The sequence below is a fragment of the Phocoena phocoena genome, chromosome 17 (genome assembly GCF_963924675.1).
Source record: "Phocoena phocoena chromosome 17, mPhoPho1.1, whole genome shotgun sequence".
NCBI lineage: Eukaryota > Metazoa > Chordata > Mammalia > Artiodactyla > Phocoenidae > Phocoena > Phocoena phocoena.
This window is the reverse complement of record NC_089235.1, coordinates 41,303,744-41,330,164: the sequence shown is the minus strand read 5'-3', so window position 1 is coordinate 41,330,164 and position 26,421 is coordinate 41,303,744.

The window sequence follows — 26,421 nt, the reverse complement described above, 5'->3', positions numbered from 1 at the left end:
AGGAAACAAGAAAAATCTCAAATAAACAATCTAACCTTACACCTAAAAGAACTAGAGAAAGAAGAACAAAGAAAACCCAAAGTTAGTAGAAGGAAAGAAATCATAAAGATCAGAGCAGAAATAAATGAAATAGAAACAAAGAATACAATAGCAAAGATCAATAAAACTAAAAGCTGGTTCTTTGAGAAGATAAACAAAATTGATAAACATTTAGCCAGACTCATCAAGAAAAAGAGGGAGAAGACTCAAATCAATAAAATTAGAAATGAAAAAGGAGAAGTTACAACAGCCACTGCAGAGATACAAAGCATCCTAAGAGACTACTACAAGCAACTCTATGCCAATAAAATAGGCAACCTGGAAGAAATGGACAAATTCTTAGAATGGTACACCCTTCCAAGTCTGAAACAGGAAGAAATAGAAAATATGAACAGACCAATCACAAGTAATGAAACTGAAACTGTGATTAAAAATCTTCCAACAAACAAAAGTCCAGGACCAGATGGCTTCACAGGTGAATTCTATCAAACATTTAGAGAAGAGCTAACACCCATCCTTCTCAAACTCTTCCAAAAAATTGCAGAGGGAGGAAAACTCCCAAACTCATTCTATGAGGCAACCATCACCCTGATACCAAAACCAGACAAAGATACTACAAAAAAAGAAAATTACAGACCATTAACACTGATAAATATAGATGCAAAAATCCTCAATAAAATGCTATCAAACAGAATCCAACAACACATTAAAAGGATCATACACCATGATCAAGTGGGATTTATCCCAGGGACACAAGGATTCTTCCATATATCAAGTCAATCAATGTGATACACCATATTAACAAAATGAAGAATAAAAACCATATGATCATCTCAATAGATGAAGAAAAATCTTTTGACAAAATTCAACAACGATTTATGATTAAAAACTCTCCAGAAAGTGGGCATAGAGGGAACCTACCTCAACATAATAAAGACCATATATGAGAAACCCACAGCCAACATCATTCTCAATGGTGAAAAACTGAAACCATTTCCTCTAAGATCAGAAACAAGACAAGGTTGTCCACTCTTGCCACTATTATTCAACATAGCTTTGGAAGTCCTAGCCATGGCAAGAAATAAGAAATAAAAGGAATACAAATAGGAAAAGAAGAAGTAAAACTGTCACTGTTTGCAGATGACATGAGGCTATACATAGAGAATCCTAAAGATGCCACCAGAAAACTACTAGAGCTAATAAATGAATTTGGTAAAGTAGCAGGATACAAAATTAATGCCCAGAAATCTCCTGCATTCCTATACACTAACAACGAAAGTTCAGAAAGGGAAATTAAAGAAACAATCACATTCACCATTGCAACAAAAAGAATGAAATACCTAGGAATAAACCTACTTAAGGAGGTAAAAGACCTGTACTCAGAAAGTTATAAGACACTGATGAAAGAAATCAAAGATGACACAAAAAGATGGAGAGATATACCATGTTCTTGGATCGGAAGAATCAATATTGTGAAAATATAGTCATACTACCCAAAGCAATCTACAGATTCAATGCAATCTCTATCAAATTACCAGTGGCACTTTTTACAGAACTAGAACAAAAAAATCTTAAAATTTGTATGGAGACTGAAAAGATCACAAATAGCCCAAGCAGTCTTGAGGGAAAAAATGGAGCTGGAAGAATCAGACTCCCTGACTTCAGACTATACTACAAAGCTACAGTAATCAAGACAATATGGCACTGACACAAAAACATAAATATAGATAAACAGAACAAGATAGAAAGCCCAGAGATAAACCCACACACCCATGGTCAACTAATCTATGACAAAGGAGGCAAGGCTATACAATGGAGAAAAGACAGTCTCTTCAATAAGTGGTGCCCGGAAAACTGGACAGCTACAGGTAAAAGAATGAAATTAGAACACTCCGTAACACCATACACAAAAATAAACTCAAAATGGATTCGAGACCTAAATGTAAGACTGGACACTATAAAACTCTTAGAGGAAAACATAGGAAGAACACTCTGACATAAATCACAGCAAGATCTTTTTTGATCCACCTCCTAGAGTAATGAATATAAAAACAAAAATAAACAAATGGGACCTAATGAAACTTAAAAGCTTTTGCAAAGCAAAGGAAACTACAAACAAGATGAAAAGACAACCCTCAGAATGGGAGAAAATATTTGCAAATGAATCAGTGGACAAAGGTTTAATCTCGAAAATATATAAACAGCTCATGCAGCTCAATATTAAAAAAACAAACAACCCAATCAAAAAATGGGCAGAAGATCTAAATAGACATTTCTTCAAAGAAGACATACAAACGGCCAAGAAGCACATTAAAAGCTGCTCAACATCTCTAATTATTAGAGAAATGAAAATCAAAACTACAATGAGGTATCACCTCACACCAGTTAGAATGGGCATCATCAGAAAATCTACAAAGAACAAATGCTGGAGAGGGTGTGGAGAAAAGGGAACCCTCTTGCACTGTTGGCTGTTGATACAGCCACTATGGAGAACAGTATGGAGGTTCCTCAAAAAACTAAAAATAGAATTACCATATGACCCAGCAATCCCACTACTGGGCATATACTGAGACAAAACCATAATTCAAAAAGACACATGCACCCCAATGTTCATTGCAGCACTATTTACAATTACTATTTACAATAGCCAGGACATGGAAGCAAACTAAATGCCCTTTGACAGACAAATGGATAAAGAAGATGTGGTACATATATACAATGGAATTGTATATATATACAATGGAATATTACTCAGCCATAAAAGGAATGAAATTGGGTCATTTGTAGAGAACTGGATGGACCTGGAGACTGTCATACAGAGTGGAGTAAGTCAGAAAGAGAAAAACAAATATTGTATATTAACACATATATGTGGAACATAGAAAAATGGTACAGATGAATGGGTTTGCAGGGCCAAAATTGAGACACAGTTGTAGAGAACAAACGTATGGACACCAAGGGAGGAAAGCGGGGCAGGGGGTGGGGGTGGTGGTGTGATGAATTGGGCGATTGGGATTGACATGTATACACTGATGTGTATAAAATGGATGACTAATAAGAACCTGCTGTATAAAAATTAAATAAAATTCAAAAAGAAAAGAAAAGAGAAAGGGTCAGAAGATATAAAACAATAAAACATTCTGACCAAATCAGCAGGTATTTAAAGGTCTTCTCCTAGATCACAGTGAATCAAAACCAAACACTAAAATCAAAGGCTGTCTTCATCTTTGCCTCCATCTCAAGCCACAGAGGACACTTTCCTGCCCTATTCTCAGCTGCCTCCTTGCTACTCACACCTGACCCCGGCGGGCTTTGGTAACTTCACTTCTCACAGCTGCCTCTCACGTCTGCTCTGTCCTAGCCCATCCCGAACTTCCCAGGGCATCTGATGACACTCTCTCTCCTCTGCACGGAATGCCAACCCATGCCTTCTCTGCATGTATTCACATGTCAAATGCCCCCCCCTCCATGCAGCCATTCCTCTGCGTTTCTCTGGGCTCCTGAAGCAGTTTGTCTATGTTTCTCCTGTCATATCTGTCATGTCCTGTCTTGTGCTGCAGTGATTTTTACAATCCTCTTTTCTCAGAGCTCATAAGGCCCCGGAGAGCAAGAACTATGTCTTGTCATTGTTTTGTTCCTCTCGTCACATTGCTGACGATGTCTGGCATGGGATAGGCACCTGAGATTAGGAAGGGACCTGGCACGATGGCTAGGTGGCTAAGAGTGGGCTTGGAGTCAGATTACCAGGTGTCAGTCCTCCACATGCCACCTACCAGTTGTGTGATACTGAGAAAGTTACCCAACCTCTCTGTTTCTTCATTTAATCATCTACAAAATGGGGATAGTAACAATACCTACCTTCTAAGGATGCTGTCAGAATTAATGAGACACATAGCTTGGAATAATGCTTACCATATACTAAAAACTGGATTTAGCTTTTTCTTTTATTTTTAATTTTTTGCGGTACGCAGGCCTCTCACTGTTGTGGCCTCTCCCGTTGCAGAGCACAGGCTCCGGACGTGCAGGCTCAGTGGCCATGGCTCATGGGCCCAGCTGCTCCACGGCACGTGGGATCTTCCTGGACCCGGGGTGTGAACCTGCGTCCCCTGCATCAGCAGGTGGACTCTCAACCACTGTGCCACCAGGAAAGCCCGGATTTAGCTATTTTAATCAAGGAAGTTCATTGAATTGAATTAAGCATCTCTTTTCCACACTTAGTGCCCTCTTCTTTCTCTCCAACATTCTAGGCCCATTTCACGTTATATAATTTTTTTAATAGTAAGTAGCATTTTATTGGATTTAGAGGAAGAAATAAAGGGTCAACCCTCAGGGCAGGAGGATATGGTGATGTGAGTAATAGGATACTCAGACCTCAGAAGGAAGTGGTATCTTAAATGCCCAGCACGTTAACAATTTCTCAGAACAGATGGACTTTAGACTGAAGAAATATTCATGGGTGGGTGGGGAGGAGGGAAACGGTGGGACTAAGAAAGTATAAAGTCCCCAGGTTTTGGCCTAGAGTGACTGATAACTAGTTTTCAAGGTGACACAGGAAGCTGGTCCTTCGTTGGGTTGGATTCAGCTGGCCCCACCCTCATGCCAGTTACAGTTGTTTATTTCTAACCTCTTTTAGGGACCACATTAGAGAGGACACACTCTCTGGGTCCCTTGAAAGATCCTGTAAAAATGAAGGCAGTCCCTTGTAAGTAAAATATCCCTGAATGCAACAATATTTGGATAATTATAGTCTCCCAGGAGCATAATACTTAAATGGCTGAGTTAATTATAGCATCCCAGGCCTGTGGCACTTCTCTTTTGAGAATCTACTCCCATGGGCAGAGGGAAGTGGGGACCCCAGGATGCTGCTTCTGCTGAGTCCCCCTAGTCCACATCTATGATGGATTATTCTAGAAAGCAAGCCCCCATGAGTCTTGCAACACAGACTTTCCTGCTCATACTAGGGTACAATGAAGAGCCCAGTACCCAGGTCGCAGGAGCGAGGGCAATTCTATCTGAAAAATAGACAACCCTGTGTATCAGCAAATGAGGTGAGAAATGATTCTCTGGAATTACACCTCTGACAGTTATCAGAACCCTGATGTTTCAGGGACAGTCTTGGGCAAGGAGAGATCAAATCAAAGTGCATGTTGGTGTGACTTTTACGTTCATCTTCTAATTTAGCCTGCGAGGCTATTTGGGGGAAGTGTGGTATTTTGGCCACAGCTATGTCTGATCTCTCAAAAGGGCAGATAGACTGGAAGAAAGATAAAAGTGGCTAGTTCTGGACTGGACCTCTAACACTGGTCAAAGAGCCTTTTGAAAATGTGTACAGATTAACTTATTTACAAGAGAGAAACAGACTCACAGACGTAGGAAACAAACTTATGCTTACCAAAGGAGAAAGGGAAGGGGGAGGGATAAATTAGGAGTTTGGGATTAACATATACACACTCCTATATATAAAATAGATAACCAACAAGGACCTACTGTTTAGCACAGGGAACTCTACTCAATAATTTGTAATAACCTATAAAGGAAAAGAATATGAAAAAATAAATGTATATATGACCAAATCACTTTGCTGTACACCCAAAACTAATACAACATTGTAAATCAAATACACTTCAATTAAAAAAAATGTGTAAACTAGTATTCCCAAGGCAGAGAAAAGAGAGCAGGGATGGCTTGGTGTCTCCCATCGCCCTCACTGGGAAAACAAGCCCAAGTGAACCTTTAATAGATGGGCAGCCAGAGGTGTCCTGCCTGTCAGTGAGTGACAGTGTCTCTGTCAAAGGGTGCCACAGAATTTCCCTGGTGGCTCAGTGGTTAAGAATCAGCCTGCCAGTGCAGGGGACTCAGTTCGAGCCCTAGTCTGGGAAGATCCCACGTGCCGTGGAGCAACTAAGCCTGTGCGCCACCACTACGGAGCCTGCTCTCTAGAGCCCTCCAGCCACAACTACTGAGCCCTCATGCCACAACTACTGAAGCCCGTGCACCTAGAGCCCGTGCTCTGCAACAAGAGAAGCCACCGCAACGAGAAGCCCGTGCACCGCAACAAAGAGTAGCCTCCGCTTGGTGATTTAAAGTCATCGCGAGGAGTGTATATTTTGTTTTATTAACTACACTACAACCTCCCCGTAGATAGGTACCGTGGTTGATAAGACAGAGACCCTGTTACACACTGTCTCCGGGACTCACCCCATGGTTTATGGGAACAAGCTGCATTTTCCTTTTACAACCTGCCACTGTTTGGTTCCCACAATTAGCAGGGGTTGTTATGACTCACTTCACTCATAGGGCTCTTTTCTTTTGAGGCTTGGCAAGGACACTTTCTCTAGTTCAGCTGACTTCTGTGGGCCCTGGGATGAGTTTATAGATAAGAATAATAAAACCCTTTAATGACCTCTATTTCCTAAGCTGGTAAGGGATGGGAGTGGTGCACACATTTATCTTTAAGATAGATCCTTCCAGGTTCCATACAGTTTTGTTGTTCTTGTTGCATCTACATCATTTGTAACATTCACTCATTCATTCACTTGCTACTATTTGTTTCATTTCATTTTGCAGACATGTTCTGACACTAAGATAGGAATCGTGCCCTTTCAGAGCATATTACACACACAGGATACTCAATAAATAGTGCCCGTGTCTCTTAAAGCACAGCCATGCCTCTCGATGACGTTACTGTGAGTTGTTTCACAACCACCGATAGGTTGAACACCAGCTTTTTTATGCCACAAGTATTTTCCCCACTGTCATCACTTTTTGCCATTGCTCTGCTAAGGTGATTCGGAAAAGTGTGTTGATGGGATCCTGCCTTTTCTAAACTGTTTTATTTCTTGCTGTTTTCTCTTTGAAGAATGTAGATGTCACACTAGGTACATTACATTTCCTGGGATTCATGTACTGTCGGGGTACCTGTTAGGGTCTCTTTGTGGGTTGCACAGAGGCAGAGTTTGTAGCAAACAAAAGCAAGACTAGAAGAAGTGCTACCAAGACCCAGAACCACCCTCCAGGCAAGCTTTTGGATAGCAGCAAACACATGGATGCAGCATTAGTAATACTTCAATATTATTTCACAAAAGGGGCATGCTGACCTGTCAATAGACACCAAATTAAGTTCTCTCTGAGGTTCCCTGCAAATTGGAAGGAGTCAGAAAGTACAAAGGACCTAGTCCTAAGATCTATCCATCTATCTAATTTTTTAAAATTGGGTAAGAACATTTAACGTGAGATCTACTCCCTTACCAAATCTGTAAGTGTACAATATAGTATTGTTGACTTCAGGTACAGTGTTGCCTAGAACTTACTCATCTTGCATAACTGAATCTTTATACTTGTTGAACCGCTGTTCAACCATCTCCCCTTCCCCTAGCCCCTGAAAACTGCCATTCTACTCCCTACCTCTATGAGTTTGACTATTTTAGATACCTCATATCGGTGGAATCACACAGTATTTCTTTCTCTGTGACTAGCTTATTTCACTTTAATGCCCTCAAGTTTCATCCTTGTTGTTGCAAATGGCAGAATTTCCTCCTTTAACTCTAAAAAACATTCCATTGTGTGTATAGAGCACATTTTCTTTGTCAATGCCATTTAGGTTGTTTCTATATCCTAATTTTTAAATAAAATTTTATCATCCACAAGAGGTTTTTTTTAAAAATCTGATATGTTGTATTCTTGTCAACAACTAGCTTAAAATGCTTTAAAATTCCACAAGAAAAATCGAAGATTCCCTAACATAGGATACGAAGTCCACCAAAATCTGGCTCCGTCTGCATCTCCAGCCTCATTTCCCTTTGTCTTCCTTCCCTTTCTGCTCCAGCTTCATTGAACTCTACAGGGTTCCCACACACAAGTTGCTCCCTGCCCTTTGCCTCTACTTACCCTGCTCACTCCTGGGAATCTCTTTTCTTCCCCTCACCCTCTTCACCTAGGAGATTCCTGTGCAGACGTGAAGACTCAGCTCATGTGTCACCTCCTCCAGGAAGCTTTCCCTAAACCTTTGTCTTCTCCCCATCCCCTGAACTTCCCCTCTGCTCCTACAGTACCCTGTTTGTAGCTCTATCCTTTGGCTTCCTGTAATATATTACAATTATCTGTTTCTGTGTTCAGAATTCCCACTAGATTTTGAACACCTTGAGGGTGGTGACATTTCATCTCTGCATCCCCAGGGCCTAGCAAAATGCCTAGTAGAGTACCAAGTACTCAACATATATTTGTGGACTGAATTAATGAAAGCTATTCAACTTTTTTGAGCCTCAGCTTCCTCACCTGCAAAGTGGGGACAACAATATCTTCCTTGTAGGATTTCTGTGAGGATTGAGAGCATGTTGGTAAAATGTCTTGTCTAGTACCTTCAGGAAGGAGATCGAAGGAGGGTGGTCCTCCTTCTTATTAATCAAAGTGCAATGGACACATTGTGGAAAGGTCGTGTTCTGACTGAAGGCCGGGAATCATAGCCAAAGAGTGGAGGACGGAGCTGGCTGGGCAGTGTGTCGTCAGCCACGCCCTCAAGCCAGATTGGTGGGATGACACAGAGACTGGGTCCCAACTCACACACACAGTGACCCTCGCCAACTGCTGGTTGCCGGTGACTGGTGATCGAGGTTCACAGATTCTTGAGGAAACCTCCTTCCCCTCATTCAACTGACCCATTGGGTGACCCATGAAAGCCATCCAACGGTGGAGTTAGGTTGAGTGTATTGCCTTTCTGCCTGCCGCAGGAACTGTGGTCCTCCTGAAGGTGCAACAAAGGTCCTGGCGGATTCCACTTCCACTGCTCAGCCTGCCCCAGGTTCTATGTGCAAGCTGCTGTTATTGTTTGCATTCAAAAGGAGCAGGGCTGTTCTGGATTTGTACAGTTAAACCTCAGTTAAATCAGAACCCCAGCTACTTGGAACCCTCAAATAACCAAGACTTGGAGTTCCCTTTCCAAAGTAAGAGGTAAATCTTAAAGAGCACAGACCAAGATCAGGCTTTTAGTGAAAATAAACAAGCAAGGAAGCAAATGGAACAATAAAACCGCAATGAGGAAACAAACAAAATTCAAAAGGTACCACTCACAAATGACTTCCAGAACTAAGTTAGATTTAGTCCAGAGTTCCGCTCAAACCTCTACACCTTTCATATGAAGAGAATAAGAGATTTGGGGTTTGGAGTTAAGGAGACCTGGGTTTAAGTCCCAGTGCTTCCATTTATTATTGATATTTTTGAGATATTGGACAAATTATTTTACCTGTCTAAACCTTGGTGTTCTCAGCTGTAAATTAGGGGTAGCAATGATAACTACGTACTTTGAGAACTGAGATAACACATGTAAGGGCTTAACATAGTGTCCAGCACATGGTAAGTGCTGCATTAACTTTAATTATTATTAACTATCTCTTGACAGTGAAAAGAAATATTTTGGACCATTAGGTCTAAATATCAAAAGCTAAATTATGTCCAGCACTTTATTTATAAAAGCAGAAAAATGTTGCATATAAAAATCAACCAAAATACCTCAGCCTGGATTATGTGGTGGAACCAGAGCATTTATATAAAAATAATGTACCGGTAACAGATTTCTATAGAGGATCAGGCATTTTGTACCATGCATAAGTGAGGGAGAACATTCTGAAAATCTTATGCAAGTTGTTCCTCTTGATTATTAAAAAAGACAATGACCTTTCAGTTTTTGTTGTTGAGCCATGTACAAAAGATACGTAGAGGATGTGTCCCAACTTGCCCAGTGTTCAAATCACCTCAGATGTCCTGTTAACCTTCCCTGCATCCATCCTACCAACCAATATGCCCTTCATATTAGTAAATAGAAAGCTCAATTTAAAAGAAAACACAGTAGTGGTCTGTATTAGTTGTTAGCTGCTGTAACAAATTACAAAAACTTAGTGGCTTAAAAAATAAAATTGTATTACCTTACAGTTCTGGAGGTCAGAAGCCTGAAATGGGTCTCAGTGGCTAACTCAAGGTGTCATCAGGGCTGTATTTCTTCTGGAAACGCTAGGAGAGAATCTGTTTCCTTGCCTTTTCCAGCTTCTAGAGGCTGCCCATGTTCCTTGATTTGAGGTCCGATTCCTCCATCTTCAAAGGCAGCAACCTTGGGCTGAGTCCTTCTCCTGCTGTTATCTCTCTGGTTCTCATTCTTCTGCTTCCTTCTTCCACTTATGAGGATTCGTGTGAACAACTGGACTCACCTGGATAATTCAGGATCATCTTCATATATCAAATTCAGTGGGTTAACAAGCTTAATTCCATCGACAGCCTTAATTCTCCTTACAATGTAACCTAACATATTCACAGGTTCTGGGGGCTTGGATGTGAACATCATGGGGCCAGGGGAGGGGCATTATTCTGCCTACTACATATCCTAGAAGTTTTGTCTCATAGGTGCTATAGCAAAATTGGCTAATGAAGATGTTATTTCCTTCCTTCCCTCAAGACTACTTTAGTTGGTATGGGAAGGATATCTAAATATTTAACATGAGTTTTTAGAACATCCACGAAATAGAGGGGTGTGTTGAAAGAGTGAAAATTATACATTATCATACACAAGAAACTTGCCAATATGAGGGTGAGCACACATGCATATAGAAAGTCATCTAGAGATCAAGTTTATCTTCCTGACTCAACTCTACCACCTGGAGTAATTGCTCAACTTCTCCACGTCCATCTCTGAACTTCAGTGTACCTCTCTGTACTTTTGCCACATACACAGAATGAACTGAGTTTAATCTGAACGGTGCTTCCCTAAGTGTAGATTCCAAGGGGACTATTGTAAGCATCCAGACACTTTTCGTTATATGCGACAGAAAACCTAACCCAAACTGGCTTAAACAATAAAGGAGAATTTTTATCTCAGAAAATGTCCAGAGTAGGTCAGGTGTCAAAAAAGGATGAATAATTATGGCCTAGCTCTGTTTCTCTACGATTTTGCTGTTTCTGCTTCCCATGATCTATCAGCGCAATTCTCAGGCTGACCTACCTCATGGTGGCATAAGTGATTGTAGCACTTCCGGACTTCAATATTCCAAAGCACGTGTCCTCAGATTCACTCTGATTGATTCAAATAATGTCACACTTGCTGCAAGCCTGCCCCTGAATCAATAATAATGGCCAGGGGAATGGCATATACAGATTGCTTAAGTCAAGGCTGGAGTTGCTGGGGGCTGGTGGGGGAAGGTCAGCTTCTAGGATGGATACCTGCATAGGGGAGAGATGACACAAATAAAAATCTTCAGGGATGAACGCATGTTGGGTCCACAAATAACTAACATTCACCATAGCCCTGAGGGAAGTCATTATTGGAAAGAAGGGGTGATTTTTGGAAAGCTGATTGAATTAGGTCAATTCAGTATCTTTAACCATATCTCAAAAACATGGAAAATGTCACAAAAGGTTTCCATAATGCCAAAATAATTGAGAAACAGATCGTCATAAGCTTCATGAAATTGTGTGGAAACCTTTTGTGACAAGTGCCAACAGAAGACTAGTGGTTAATGGTTGAGTTATAAAAAAGTCACAAACCCAGGGCTGGTTCATAATGTACATGGATCTCTAAAAACTTTAAGTGTACAATCTTCTGCCCGGCTCCACCTCAATCCTTCCTTTCTGTTTTAAAAATAAAGCTACCAGTTTATAAACAACTTTCATACCAAAGGCTTGACCCCCTGGGTGATAAGTGACAAGAGCAGTGTACTAATGGACATTTTAAGAGTTCCACATCAGCAGAGTTACCCTGTCTCAAACTGGCTTGGGGTTATCAGTGTAATCTTTTAAAAATTACTTTCTAAACAAACTTAACAACTAAGATGATTGGTATAAGGGAAGGAAAGTTAAAGCCAAAAATATTTCAAATGTGGCTTTAAAAAGAATGATGGCACATACATTACTGATCAGTGTCTGAGCTCTGGACATTTTCCTGTTTTCTTTGTAGAACAGAAGAATTTTCATCTACTCTTGTGCCTTTGACCTCCTGCCACACATCACAATCTTAAAAAAAATGTGACTGCTACGAACAGGATTCAGAATTACTCCTGCACTCCACACTGCGTTAGGTGTGATGGTAAACAAGATAAGAGTCTTTTCCATGAAATGCTTTTCTTTTAAATGAGAAGCTTAACTAGTCTTCTAGTTAAATTGATGCATTGACTTCATGTGTTTTCCTCCTCTCCCTCTCCCTCCTAAAACCCCAAAAAGGAAGGAGAAAATGTTAAAGAATGAGAAAGTTAAACCAATTCTTGGAAGATTGAAAACCGACCAAGGAATTGTACCTGACACAGTAGGATAGAGGAGGTTACAACCTAAATTACCTGTTAAAAGGGATGCTGATGAGAGACCAAGAAGGATATCGATAGCAGGAAAATTAACTGTCCCTGTAACCCTCCTCTCGAAATACTAAAAATTTTAGAGGTGCCAGGAAACCTTGAATGTGAGCATGAGGTGTGGAATCAAAACCAGGAGACTTGAGTTGAAATTCTGTAAAGGGAGCAACTGAACCCCAAGAGCACCTGACGCTAATCAAGAGAGTCTATCCTGAGGAATGACACGGAAAGTTTATTCTTTGGACTCATTCAGGGATACCAGATACAGAGCGGGCAGGAAGGGTATTGAATTGAAGCAGTTTAAGGATTAAGTAAAAACCTCCATAATGAATGTGGGACACTTTAGGGTGCTTTCCCCTCTGGAAATATAAATAATTCTATCAGTCTTTCACTTACTAGCTGGAATGCTTCTATAAAGAGAAACTTTCCCTCATTTGATACTTGATACATGCAGTAAAGATATGATAAGTTCTTGATTCTTTCTCTTTATTTGCAGTTTTCTAAATATTGGGTTGATTCAGTAATATTCACCAACGATAGCCAATTAGCTTTGATTTACCTCACTGCTCTTACGAACTCGTAGACTTAAACATATTTAATGTGTTCCAATCTATTGATATTATTATCCCGTTGAAGCTTAAATTGTCCCATTTTTGCCGGTGAGTTTGGCTATTGAATCATTCTGACGTAACGTAAGTAAGCATTAACAGCTTCTTTGCTATCAATATAATGAAATGACAAAATGATCCAGGCTCACTTTGACATTTTTTTTTCTTTAAATCACAGTCATTGGAGAAAAGTGTCTAACAGGAAAAAAGTGAGCTGTCAAAAGAGAAACTCAAAGGAAAAAAGATAATGCAGAAAGTTATAGAAACCTTCAAATATACCTTAGTGACATTGCTAGGATGGGAGATAAAGCAAAGGAAATTTCCTGGGGGAGAAAGAAGAATACAAAGGAAAACAAATGGAAAAAATGATCACACTTAGGTCCAACATTCAACTAACTGTAAAACCAGAAGAGAAGAATAGAGGAAAAAATCAAAGGAAACAAATTACTTTAAAAGAACTCCTCCCGTCTTCCCACAATTTTCCCAAGATTAAAACTGTGAATCTTAAGACTGAGAGGGCCCACTAAGAACCACGTACAGTGAGTGAACATAGACCCGTACGAAAATAGAACATCATGAAATTTCATGAAGTTCCAGAACATAAACAAAGAGAAAGATTCATTAGAACTAGTTCCCTACGAAGAAACAAAAGTGAGCAAGGCTTTGGACTTTTCAACATTAAAATACAATGGAGGGACTTCTGCTTCCAGCTAAAATGGCATCATAGGAACTGGGTTTGTCTTCTTGCCAAAACAACGGAAAAACCAGGTACAATATACAAAACAATGTTTTCAAGACATTAGACACCAGGCAACAAAGTACGGTGACTCCTGAGAGATGGGAAACAGACAAGGCTTGCTTCAGCTTCCCACCTTGAGAGAGTTTTCAGGCGATGGAATGGAATTTAAGGAGATTAAGTGAAGGATTAAGGAGATTAAGCTAAGAGTGTGGTGAGATTAAGACAACTGCAGTTCACAGGGCAGAGTCCTGGAGAGAACAGAGCTTTGCAGAGTGAGAACTTCCAGAGACCTGCAGAAGAGTTTCCTTAAGTATTCAGGAAGTGTCCTCACTGAGGCTGGGGAAGAACTACCACGTGTAAAAGAATTAGTGGGAACAGTTCCTTGAGCTCACATGGGTCTGGGAATAGTCCCCGTCTCCACCATCCAGACTGGAAAACCTCATTAGTTAGAATATTCAGAAGGATCTCTCCTCATTAGTGGAAAATAATTAGTCCTAGATGAAATGCTGCTCTGTTATTGCTTATCAAATATTAAAAGCAACACCCAAAGGGATCAAAGTATTTCTGAGTAACTTCTAGAATAAAGCTCAAGAATATTGAAAAGGATGCAAAAATATCTAGTACCCAGCAAGAAGAGAGTAATATTTTTAAAGTACGGAAAGAAAAAGTTCCAACCTAGACTTCAATACCCAAAGTGTTATGAACTGAATATTTGTGTTGACATTCAACAAAGTTCATATGTTGACATCCTAACACACAGTGTGATGGTACTAGAATGTGGGGCTTTTAGGAGGTGATTGGGTCTTGAGGGCAGAGCCTTCATGGAGGGGTTAATGCCTTTACGAAAAGGGACCCAGAGAGCTTCCTTGTACCTTCTGACATGTGAGGACATAGTAGAAAGACTGCTGGCTATGAACCAGGAAGTGGGTTCTCATCAGATACCAAATATGCTGGTGCCTTCCCAGCCTCCAGATTGGTGAGAAATAAGTTTCTGTTGTTTATAAGCCACCCAGTCTATTGTATTCTGTTATAACAGCCCAAATGGACTAAGACACACAAAATACCTAAGTGGAAACGGAAGTTGAATTAAAGAACTTTTCAGACATGTAGAAGCTGAAAGAAGCAATCACCCACAGACTCACATTATAAGAAATATTAAAGGAAGCCCTATAGGGAGAAGGAAAATCATACCAGTTGGAAATATGGATCTAAGAAAAGAAATAATGAGCACCAGAAATGATAACTACATGAGTAGATATGTGACTTAAACATTATTTATATCTCTTTGCTACTTAAAAATGACAACAATGTAGTGTGGGGTCTATAAGGTATGTAGACAGTAAAATGTATGACAACATTAGTATAAAGGCTGGGAAGGGAGAAATACTTATAATACTGTAAGTTTCTTAAACCATATATGAAGTGATAAATATTGCTAGAACGTAGACTGTTATAACATAAATATGTATACTGTAAACCATAAAGTAACCACTGAGATAACAGAACAAAGATCTATAGCTGTTTAGTCAGCAAAGGAGATAAAATAGAATCATAAAAAATATTCAATCCAAAAAAAAAAAGGATGGTGGTGGTAGGAGAAATTGGGAGATTGGGATTGACATATGTACACTATTGGTACTATGTGTAAAATAGATAACTAACGCGAACCTGCTGTATAGCACAGGGAACTCTACTCAGTGCTCTGTGGCGACCTAAATGGGAAGGAAATCCAAAAAGGAAGGGATGTAAGTATAAGTATAGCTGATTCACTTTGCTGTACAGTGAAACTAACACAACATTGCAAAGCAACTATACTCCAATAAAAATTAACTAAAAAAACAAAACAAAAGGCAAAAATGTAGAAAAGTAAACAAAGAACAGTTGGTACAAATAGAAAATAAATAGCATGATGGTAAATTTAAACTCAATCATATCAATAAATATGTAAACGTGCATGGTCTAAACATTTTAATTAAAAGGCTGGTATAATCAGCTTGAATAAAAAAGCAAGACTCCCAGTTATATGTTGCCCACAAGGAACCCAGTGTAAATATCAAGACATAACTAGGTTAAAAGTCAAAGGATGAAAGAAGATATACTATTCTAAAACTAACTAAAGAAATCTGCACTAGCTACATTAATATCAGAAAAAGTAAACTTCAGAGCAGAAATTATTGCCAGGGATATAGATGGTCATTTCTTAATGATAAAGGAATCAATAAATCAAAGAGTCATAGCAATGCTAAGTATTTCTGCACCTAATAACATAGCTTCAAAATATATGAAGCAGGGCTTCCCTGGTGGCACAGTGGTTGAGAGTCCACCAGCCAACGTAGGGGACGCGGGTTTGTGCCCCGGTCTGGGAAGATCCCACATGCTGCGGAGCGGCTGGGCCTGTGAGCCATGGCCGCTCAGCCTGCGCGTCCGGAGCCTGTGCTCCGCAACGGGAGAGGCCACAATAGTGAGAGGCCCACGTACAGCAAAACAAAACAAAACAAAATATATGAAGCAAAAACTCATATAACTGCAAGGAGAAAGAGACAAATCCATAATTATAGTCACAAATCTCAACAACCTTCTTTTAATTTCTGGAACAAAGGGACAGAAAATCAGGGTGAATGGAGATAACTTGAACAATACAATAAACCAACCTGACTTAATTGACATTTATAGAACAACCAACAACAGGAGAATACACATTCAAGTATGCCGAGAAGTCTGTCAGGTACCAAGGATGCACAGAACAAGTCAACACACAGCCTACCTCAGTAGGCCATATTCTAGACCATAAAATACGCCTCAGTAGATTTGAAAGAATTCAAGTCATACAAAGTATGTTTTCTGACCATAATGGAACTAAATTAGAAATCAAAACTACAAGGAAATCTGGGAAATTCACAAATGTGAGAATTAAAAAACACACTAAATACTTTACTTTTCATTTACCTTTTCTGAGGAGGCAAAAAAGGATGTACTCTAGAGAAATTAAGGAGTAAAACAAAGAAGGGAAAAACTTGAGCCTCAGGGTACCTAGGATCCTGTCAAAAGGAAGTTCAGGTTGACAGCTGTCAGTGAACCAAGAGAGCAGCCAGACTGGAACTGGGCAAGAAGAGGGAGAATTTTGTGAGGGAGTCCTCCAGGAACAAAATAAAAGTGATACATCGTCTGGTGTGTTTAAACCTAGGCACATGACAGATGGAGAGGTTTGAAATATCTAAGGATATGTTTATAGATAATTATGAGATGAAAGGTAATGAGGTAACAGTAAAAAAAAGGTATATAAGAAGCATAATTACATTATACTATTATATTTGGCTGTGCTGAGAACATATTTTATGTTGCTATAGTAATGGAAATGACGGTTATTGCTTTCACTAAAAAATATGTGATAGCTGTATTGGGAGGGTAAAAGTAAGCTGGTGTAAGAGAATTTATGAGCTATCATAGCATCAGTAAATAATGCATCTATTTGATAAATCAAGTGGTAGGGCAATAGTCCTGAGAAGGGCAACCCTCACCTAACCCCATGTGGGATGCTGGAGGGTACTGCTGAAGTTGTAACAGGAGCTAGTCTTTCACTGAGGCATGTAGCCACCTCGTCTTACAGTCTCTGTGCCTGGACCAAAAGCATGTGGGGAAAAAAAAAAAAAAAAAAGAGGTAGGCCACTCTGTCTTATTTAAAATAATGGAGGTAAGTATCCGAAGAAATAGTTTTCAAAAGTTTAAAATGTTGCTGCTGGAAGTTACACTAGGAAAACAGAACAGGAAAGAGTGGATCAGAGGATTGCTATCTTCCAGTATAAGTCTTTAGTTAAGACAAAATTCTACAGAGGTATTTTTTAGATAAGAAATTAAACCAACTAAATTGGAAACAGCCATATCTCTTATTACTCTCAATTTCATCTGAGGACAGAAGAAGAGGAAACTTGCTCACTGGCATCTGAGTTGTACAAGGTAAAGCAGAGTATGCCCTAGGCATAAAATTTAGATACACTTCTATAGTATTTAACTAAGTTGACTAAAGTAGTAATGCGAGGTTGTAAGGGTGATGACTTTATTTATTTATTATTATTTTTACTTTTTAAAGATTTTTTTTGATGTGGACCTTTTTTCTTTTTTTTTTGCGGTACGTGGGCCTCTCACTGCTGTGGCCTCTCCCGTTGCAGAGCACAGGCTCAGCGGACGCACAGGCTCAGCGGCCATGGCTCACGGGCCGCTCCGCGGCATGTGGGATCTTCCCGGACCGGGGCACGAACCCGCATCCCCTGCATTGGCAGGGGGACTCTCAACCACTGCGCCACCAGGGAAGCCCTGGACCATTTTTAAAGTCTTTACTGAATTTGTTACAATACTGCTTCTGTTTTGTCTTTTGGCCGCCAGGCATGTAGGATCACAGCTTCCCGACCAGGGATCGAACTTGCACCCCCTGCATTGGAAGGCGAGGTCCCAACAACTGGACGGCCAGGGAAGTCCCAGGGTGATGACTTTTAAAACACCATTTAAAAGAGTAATGGCATTGTAACCGACAATTAATTGACTAGGGGCGTATACCAGAAAACCTCAGTAATCAAAGTAGTATTTTAAGGCAATATTTAAAATTCAAAGTTAATATAAAAAAATCTATGATGAGCAAAATGTCAAAAATTTTAGTTAAAAGACAGTACTGTGTTACTTAATTTTTCTTTTGTGTCAGGCTCCAATATGGCTTGACATGGCACTGTTTAACAAATATTAAGTGTCCTAGGTACCAGGAGAATAATAATCATTCTGTGTGAAGATTAACTGTCGTCCCAAGGGAAAGCTTTCTGGAAACTTAAACATACTGTATAAATGTCAGTTGCTTCAAATAATATCCATAGTACTTTATTACCTGTTAAATCAGATCTGATTATATTGGTTTCTAGTACCTTCTATAAAAGTCATCAATCCTATTTTCCATAATGCCCTTAGCAAACTGAATAATTCTTATGAATACCATTTTCTTTGCAGGCAACTAGTGTTTAATGTTACTAACCATCTGTTCCTTTTCCTTACTCCTCACAAGAAAGGGGCAATTTGTCCGGATTCCGCCGTTGGTTTTTTCCTGTGCTCAGCTTGGACTGCACAATGGGGCAGGACCAAACACATTTTCTGTCTAGGAGAAAGTACACCTGTAAGGGCACGAGCAACAGAGCTCCCACATTTTGAAAGTGATTGGGAACTTGGTAGAAGAAATGGAGTCACACCCCTGGGTAGGCACCTTCTTCAAAGACCTGTTTCTCTCAAGGTCCATCTTTCTAATTGCTGACTTTGCACAGACTCTAAAACAACCTGCATACCAAAATCTGAAAGGAAAGGTCAACCTAAAGGTCACAAGTTTTAAGGGTGCTACTTCAAAGACATTTATCTCCTTTACAACACCATTAGTCTTGGGTAACGGTCTATTGTCTTTCATCATCCCAACCTCTTCACCTGCCTGTTTACTTTGAGTCCAACCTCAGAATTCAAGCCCCAGCATAAACGGGTGTTTTTTGGCTACTTAACACTGGCCCAGTGGAAGGTTGTTCATAGTCTGGTTTGCAGTTGTCTGTTGTTTAAAGGAAATGCAGTTACTAAGACAGCGGTATGGTTTAATCTTTCGTCTAAAACATGGAAAAGACCTTTGTGGGGCATAGTTAACAATGAAGAAAACAGCCTTATATTTTAATATGTTTATTGTAGTTTCATGTATAAGTCTAAAAAAAATCAGGAACATAAATACCCAACAATAAAAATAGCCACATTTGCATAGTACCCATCTAAATATTTTTTATGTAATATCTCACTTAATCCTCATTGTGACCTTATGAAATAGGTATTATTATTATTAGTGTCAATTTACAGATGGGGAAAAGATTATATAGAGATGAATCATTTTTCAAGGCCCTAATAAGTAGGGGAACTGGTGTTTGAACCCAGGCAGTGTGGCTGCAAACCTCTATGCTATACTGCCTTGCACATAAAAGAATAGTATAGCAACTTGGTGCATTATTATTTAGCCTTTAAAATTGTTATAAAGTCTATACAGTGACATAAAGATGGAATAGAAATTTCATGACCCTCTGATTTAAACTGTATAAAAATATATACAGTGCAAGTAAAGACTGAGAGGTAATAGGGAAAATTGTCTGGGGCCAAGGACCCCAGGGGAGTCAAAAGAAAAAAGCAATCACAAAATATGATGAGAAAAGCCCTTGGTAGAATTTGGGCATTGTTGCTAAGACCTCTGTTCCTGATTCAGTTCCACTTCCCAAGCTCAGATTTGTCCCTGGATTTTGCCTTTTTGGAAACCTCTGGAAAGAGTTTTAGGGAAATCTCTGGCTGACGCACATTATCTAACTCCTCGGTTGCCCAGGTCACAGACTAATTCATTCTATCATGGCTGATATTCACTATGTGTTGCCCAGTCTTCTGCTTTTGCAACCCTCCTCATACTGATGCCGAAAGCTCAGCCTCTCTGTACACCAGTGCCCAATCGAATCTCAGAGACAGAGTTCTGGCTGAAGGAGAAAAGGATAGCTTTATTGCTTTGCCAGGCAAGGGGGGACACAGTGGGCTCCTGCCTCGAAAAGCTACGTGTCTCAACCTGGGAGGATTTGATGAGGAGTTTCATAGCAATAGTTCAAGGATGGGGTTGCTGACAAGATCAGGGTGTGCGCAGGGTCTCAGGTTGTCTCCTAATCTTCCTCCCGTTGCGGAGCACAGGCTCCGGATGCGCAGGCTCAGCGGCCGTGGCTCACGGGCCCAGCCGCTCTGCGGCATGTGGGATCTTCCCGGACCGGGGCACGAACCCGTGTTCCCTGCATTGGCAGGCGGACTCTCAACCACTGCGCCACCAGGGAAGCGCGCCCGTCTCCTAATCTGGATGAGCTTCTCTGGTCCCTTTAATCTCGCCTCAGGTGGTTTCTTGGCTGCTCCTCCCTTGGTTAGCAACAGTTCGAATCTGCCCTTTGGAACTCAGGGAAGGTCGTGGAGGCTGGAGTCTTGCCTACAAGAAACGGGGGACAAAAAAGGCATCTGTGCCCAGGAACCCTACAGGGTCCTCCTTGGTTTCAATACCACAAATGACATAATGAGAATAGTTCTTGAAGTATGACAGTGAGATTACGTTGATCATTTTGTCTTATGAGAAATAAGAAAAAAAGTCTTAAAACTTTCTCAAGAAAAAATGTCAAACTCTGCTGTAAGAATGATTGCGATGTATAGAGTTATTTCTTTAAAAAAAGCCACTTTGATCAAATGTGTCATGTTTTATTAATACCTGTTGTAAACATAATTAAGGTAAAATTGGATGTGAGCCTGCTAGTTAAAAAAACCTCTCACAGTTATAAATGAGATGATATTTGGGGGAACAAGCTGTATTAGGTGGAAAAGGAAATGATGAATTCCAGACAGAGTCAGTGGTCAATCTATATCAATCCATTCATCTTTTCAACAAGTATTCAGTGAGCATACACCATGTGCCAAGCACTGTGCTGGGTGCTGGGTATTCAGTGGTGACCACAATGTACAAGGTCCCAACACTTGCAGACTTTACCATATAATTAGTAGTGGAAATAGATTTTAGACAGGTAAATATAACTATGTGATTACTAAATGTTGAGTGCTATGAAGGAAAGATCAGAGTGTCATGACAGAATAACCTGGGGAGCTACTTTAGACCAAGCATTCGAAGAAGGTCTTGCTGAACAGGTGAGGCTTAAAATAAGACCTGAAGGCTGAGAAAGGACCAGCCATATTAGAAGTCACTGAACGCACACTTCAAGTGGACGGAACACCAGAAGATGTAAGGCCCCCAAGGTGGTGAAGAAAAGGCCAAAGAGGTGGGAGTGCAGTAAATAAAGAGGGGAATGAGGTGGCTGAAGGGTGAGGTCATGAGAAAGGAGCGGGTTTAATTATAAGTGTGGTGGACACCACTGAAGATCATTGTTTGGAGAATAAACTTGAGAGGGATAAAAATAAAAATAAAGGGGCTACTGTAGATGTCTAAGCAACAAATGGTAGACCTTAGGATTAGGGTGTTGGTGATGAAGATGGGGAGGAGAGGAAGAATTGAAGATACATTGTAATGAAAGAATTCTCAGAGGATGTGGTAAGGAAAGGGAGGTAACAAAATTATGTATTAGGGTGATAAGTGCTATAACAAATAGTCCCTTCCAAATCTCAGTGACTTAACTCATTAAAAGCTATTTTTTTGTTCATATCACCATCCAGTATGGGTCAACAGCAGAGTGAGGGAGGCCTGCTCCCCACATTCAGGTTTTTACATCTTGTGGAGCCTCCATTTTCAAAGACGGCTTCCCAAATGACCAGGAACAGAAAGAGAGAGCGTGGAGGACCACACAGAACATTTAAGGGGCCAGCCGGCTATGGAGCGCTTCACCTCTATCCACATTCTATTGGCCAGAGCTCAGTAACATAACCGTGCTTAACTGTGGGCGTTAGGGGTGCTGGGTTGCCTGTTCAGGAAGAAAATGGAAGCAGTTTGTGAACACATAGCATTATCTCTGCCCCAAATGACCACCTGGCTTTAGCTTGAGCTAGTGGCTGGCTATCTGTACACTGAGCTGGGGAAGACTCCAGAGGGAACAAGTCTGTGGGAGGAGATCAAGTAACTGGTTTTAGACTTGCTCAGTTTGAGATGCCTTGTTGCCATCCAGGTGGAGATGTCAGGTAGGTAGTGTGATACTCAAGTGCCGAGTTCAGTTTTTGGCCAGATATATAAAATACTAGGAAACATCTAGATAATTTGAGCAAGGCTATGTGCATTGAATGTGTCTTTGTCTGCCTATTTATTTATTTATTATTTAATAAATGTTTACTGAGCACCTACTATGTTCCAGGCATGGTCTGGGCAAGGGGCAAATAGCACTATACAAAACATAATATGTTTAGAGCTTATACTCCACTAGAGACAGACAAACACTAAGCAAGGTAAGTGAAGTACATGGTATGTTGTAGTGTGATAAAGTCGAAGATAGAATGGAGAAGGGGAACAGGGACTGGAGTTGGGGGGAGGCGGCTAATGCAGTTGTAAATAGGATGCTCAGGGAAGACCTCACTAAGGACGTGACTTATGAGCAAAGACCTAAAAGGAGGTGAAGACGAAGTCATGTGGTTAACTGGTGAGTGGAGATTCAGGCCAGGGGGACACTGAATGTAAATGCCTTGAGATAGGAGTGTGACTGTGCCTCTGGCTGGACTGGAGCAGGGGTGGAAGAGAGAGTAAGTAGTAGATGAGGTCATGGTTGCGGGGGGAGGGGATCAAGGCAGACCACGCAGCCCTTATAGACCTTTGTAAAGATTTTATCTTTTACTTGTGCCATGTAATTTACATTTACTTAAAGTTCTCTTCTAAAAGTTGAATCATCGCTCACTTTCTAAATTTTCCCTTAGTCCCTCTCTCCTAGTTTAGGGCTCAATATAAAATAGGTAGGATCCCTCTTCTCTATGGAAACACTTTGGTTAGAGTTCTTGTTTCTTTAAGGCTAGGTACCATATTCACAGATGCATTAAACAAGAGTCACCAAATATATATGTATATATTTTCAATTACCTATTCTTCACTAGTCGCTAGGCTAGGCACTGAGGATACAAAGATGAAAGAGATATGGTCCCTACACTCTGTGTAAAATAAGCTTCCTGAAACAGCTCATTTTCACATATTGTGCTAAGTGCAAGGATAGATATATGCAGAGAAAGGAAACCTTACTTGGCTTAGGTGAATGGAATAATGCCTGAAGGATTTAATGCTTAAGGCAGGACTTAACAAGTGAGTGGGAGTTAGCCAGGCAAAGATGGTGGGGGCAGGTGCTGGGGAAATAGGAAATAATTGTCCAGAAAGAATTTAGGCAGAGTTGATAGTGTCAAAAAGAGGAATATCATCTCTAATGGAAAGTAAGAGAATTAAAATCGGGGAGTATTGTGGGAAGGAGTTTGCACGACAAAATCCTCATCCCACACATTCTTATTCAAAAACTCTTATGAGGACTTCCAATCTGAAATATGCACATAGGATCCTGGAACAACAACAAAAAATCATCTAGACCTCATTCAACAGATGAGGGAACTGAGATCTGAAGAGTTAAGTGGCTTATTCAACAGTAAAGAGCAAGTGAGTGGCTGTGTGAAGACCCAATGCCGTGGAATGTCCAAGCTGAAGCTGTCTCTAGTGTTTTAGGAACAAACAAGCATTTTGTTCTGTTTTTGGTTGCGTTTTGATTTCATTTGGAATATGTACATATCTCTTTGAGCCTAAGTGTATTTCCATATTTTTGGTGAGACTTTAGCATGGTTCCTCAACCGCCCACGAATTCATTCTCAAACACCTGTTAGAATTGGTCTTACTCATTGGTTTCTGCTTGGAGGATTGCTCCCAGTCCAACCTGTTCTACAGAAACTTTCTCTGGGAAACACAGCATTCATTGGTTGGTTCTACTTAATTTTAGGTTATGTTCTGTTACTCTTTCTCTCTTGGTCTTGGAGAACACAGAGAACTTATGACGCTAATTTAGGGCAGATATGCTAAAAGTCTAAAGTAATGTTTTCTCTTTGTAGAAAACACCCTAGGGGCAGAGAATGCAGGAAATTGTGTGTTACTGTGATGGAAAACAAATGAAAGCCTTTACAGGAGAAATGTCAGTTTCCAATCATCTAACATATCCATTACTGCATGCCAAGGCAGATGTGTTGTGTAGGCAACAGCCAATTGAGCATCCAAAAAACAAATACCCCCTATTTCCTTCTTTACTGTGTCCTCCCCAGTGATTTTCAGAGATTATAAGAAAGCAGTGGATGAGCTCAGAAAAATAATGTGAGTGCATGTGTGACTTATAATTAGATTAAGATGTAATATATAACCCTGCATGAGGAAACAACTCCCTTGAAAGTGTGGTGTGTTCCTCTTATTGAATGAATACCATGGTTGTTTTATTCTATTCAGATATGGTTATCTTGATGAAATCATTCCTGTTTCAGTTACCTGGAGGAAGAGGAATATCCTCAGAGAAGTCACGGGAATTGAGACAGAAGACCCTAAGATTGAAGGAATGAAGGAGAAAGGACACTTGGTCTAGTCTTCCAGGATTCCATGTGTCTGGGGAGATTTTCCTTTGATGAAGGTTGAAGCAACCTTGAAGTTCCATCAGGAGAGGCAAGCAGGAGGTAGGAAGAAATCTCAGAATACTGTGTTTCCCTGTGCTTTGGTCAGTCACAGCTTGTAAACCAGATTTTTTAGATGCATACTCTGAATTTATTTTCTCTTTGTTATACCCCAGAAGCAAGGTATTTTGGGCACACCTGGGCAGTTTAAAAGGAGTGAACAGTTTTCTCCTGAGGCCAGAGAGATAATCAAGGAGAGACCCTAAAGTAGCGGTTCTATCTGGGGACCATTTTGCCTCCCAGGTGACATTTGGCAGTGTCTGGAGACATTTTTGATTATCACACTGGTGGTGGTGGGAGTGAGGTGGGGTGAGGATGCTACAGGCGTTTAATGGTTAGACAAGGGATACTGCTAAAACATCTTGCAAAGCACAGAATAATCCCTACTACAGAGAATTATACAGCTCAAAATGTCTATAGTGCCAAGATTGAGCAAGTCTGCCCCAAATTAAAAATGAATCTCAGGAGAACAGGGTTGGTGGCATGTGGCACAGCTATTCCCAATTTCCAGGAGATTTTTCTTCCAATGTTACCTTTGGAGGTTCTTGAGACAAGGAACATTTCCTTGCTCCAGTCTTACTTAGGTAATAGGCTTCCCTAGTCCCAAATCAGAGAAACCTCTCGGATTACCCCACTCTCCAAGTCATTTATACCAAATATTTATTGAGCTTATACTAGTCCTATCAACTAAATTGTGCACTGGGGAGACAAAGAAATGTGAGATGACCCCCGCTTCTCAGAAATCATTAAAGCCTCAGCTGGGATCTCTGAGCTGTCATTGTCTTCACAAAAGTCCTTTTATAAAGGAACTTGATGATTTGGGAAAACGAGCCTTACCTCCCACTGTGATCAGGTTGACTCCAGCCTTCTCCTGGTTCTTCCCAGACTAAGCAAGTCATTCTTGAGGTTTATAGCAAATACCTGTGACATTAAGACATTTTTAATCCTCTTAATCTAACCAATCATGGGATTTAGAAATTGCCTGGTATTAATTGTGCCTGATTCTCAGCTTGTGTTCTGCTTTGATTTCTCAACGTGTTCACTTTTCTGTCTCAACTACCTTTTTCTCATTGTACTCTCCCTTGAGAGGCTGAAGATTGACTTATTTCTCGTAAAGAACACCTGCTTTAAAAGCGTTATTCTTGAATCTTCTTTTCTTTAAAGGAGAAAAGCAGGATTGGAGGAGGCCAGACATTCCTGGGGACCATTATTTGTCAATTCCAAACAGACCTAGACTTTTCAGTATTTATTGATATTATACTGTCCCCCTCCCCATACACGTATAAAAAAGCAGAGACTGCTAGGCACTCTCACCTGGGGGTGGGATGGGGTGGGAGGGAAAAGACAATCCAAAATCCAAAAATTGTATAAACTGTAAAATAAATAAGAAGAAAAATGTAACTTGGTATAAAAATTAATATAATACTAAGTGACATCTTAGTATTTCAAAACTGTAGGTAGTTATTCCTACAAATATAATACACTTCTGAGTTCTGCATATGCAATTCTTAGTTTACTATTTATTTAATTGAAG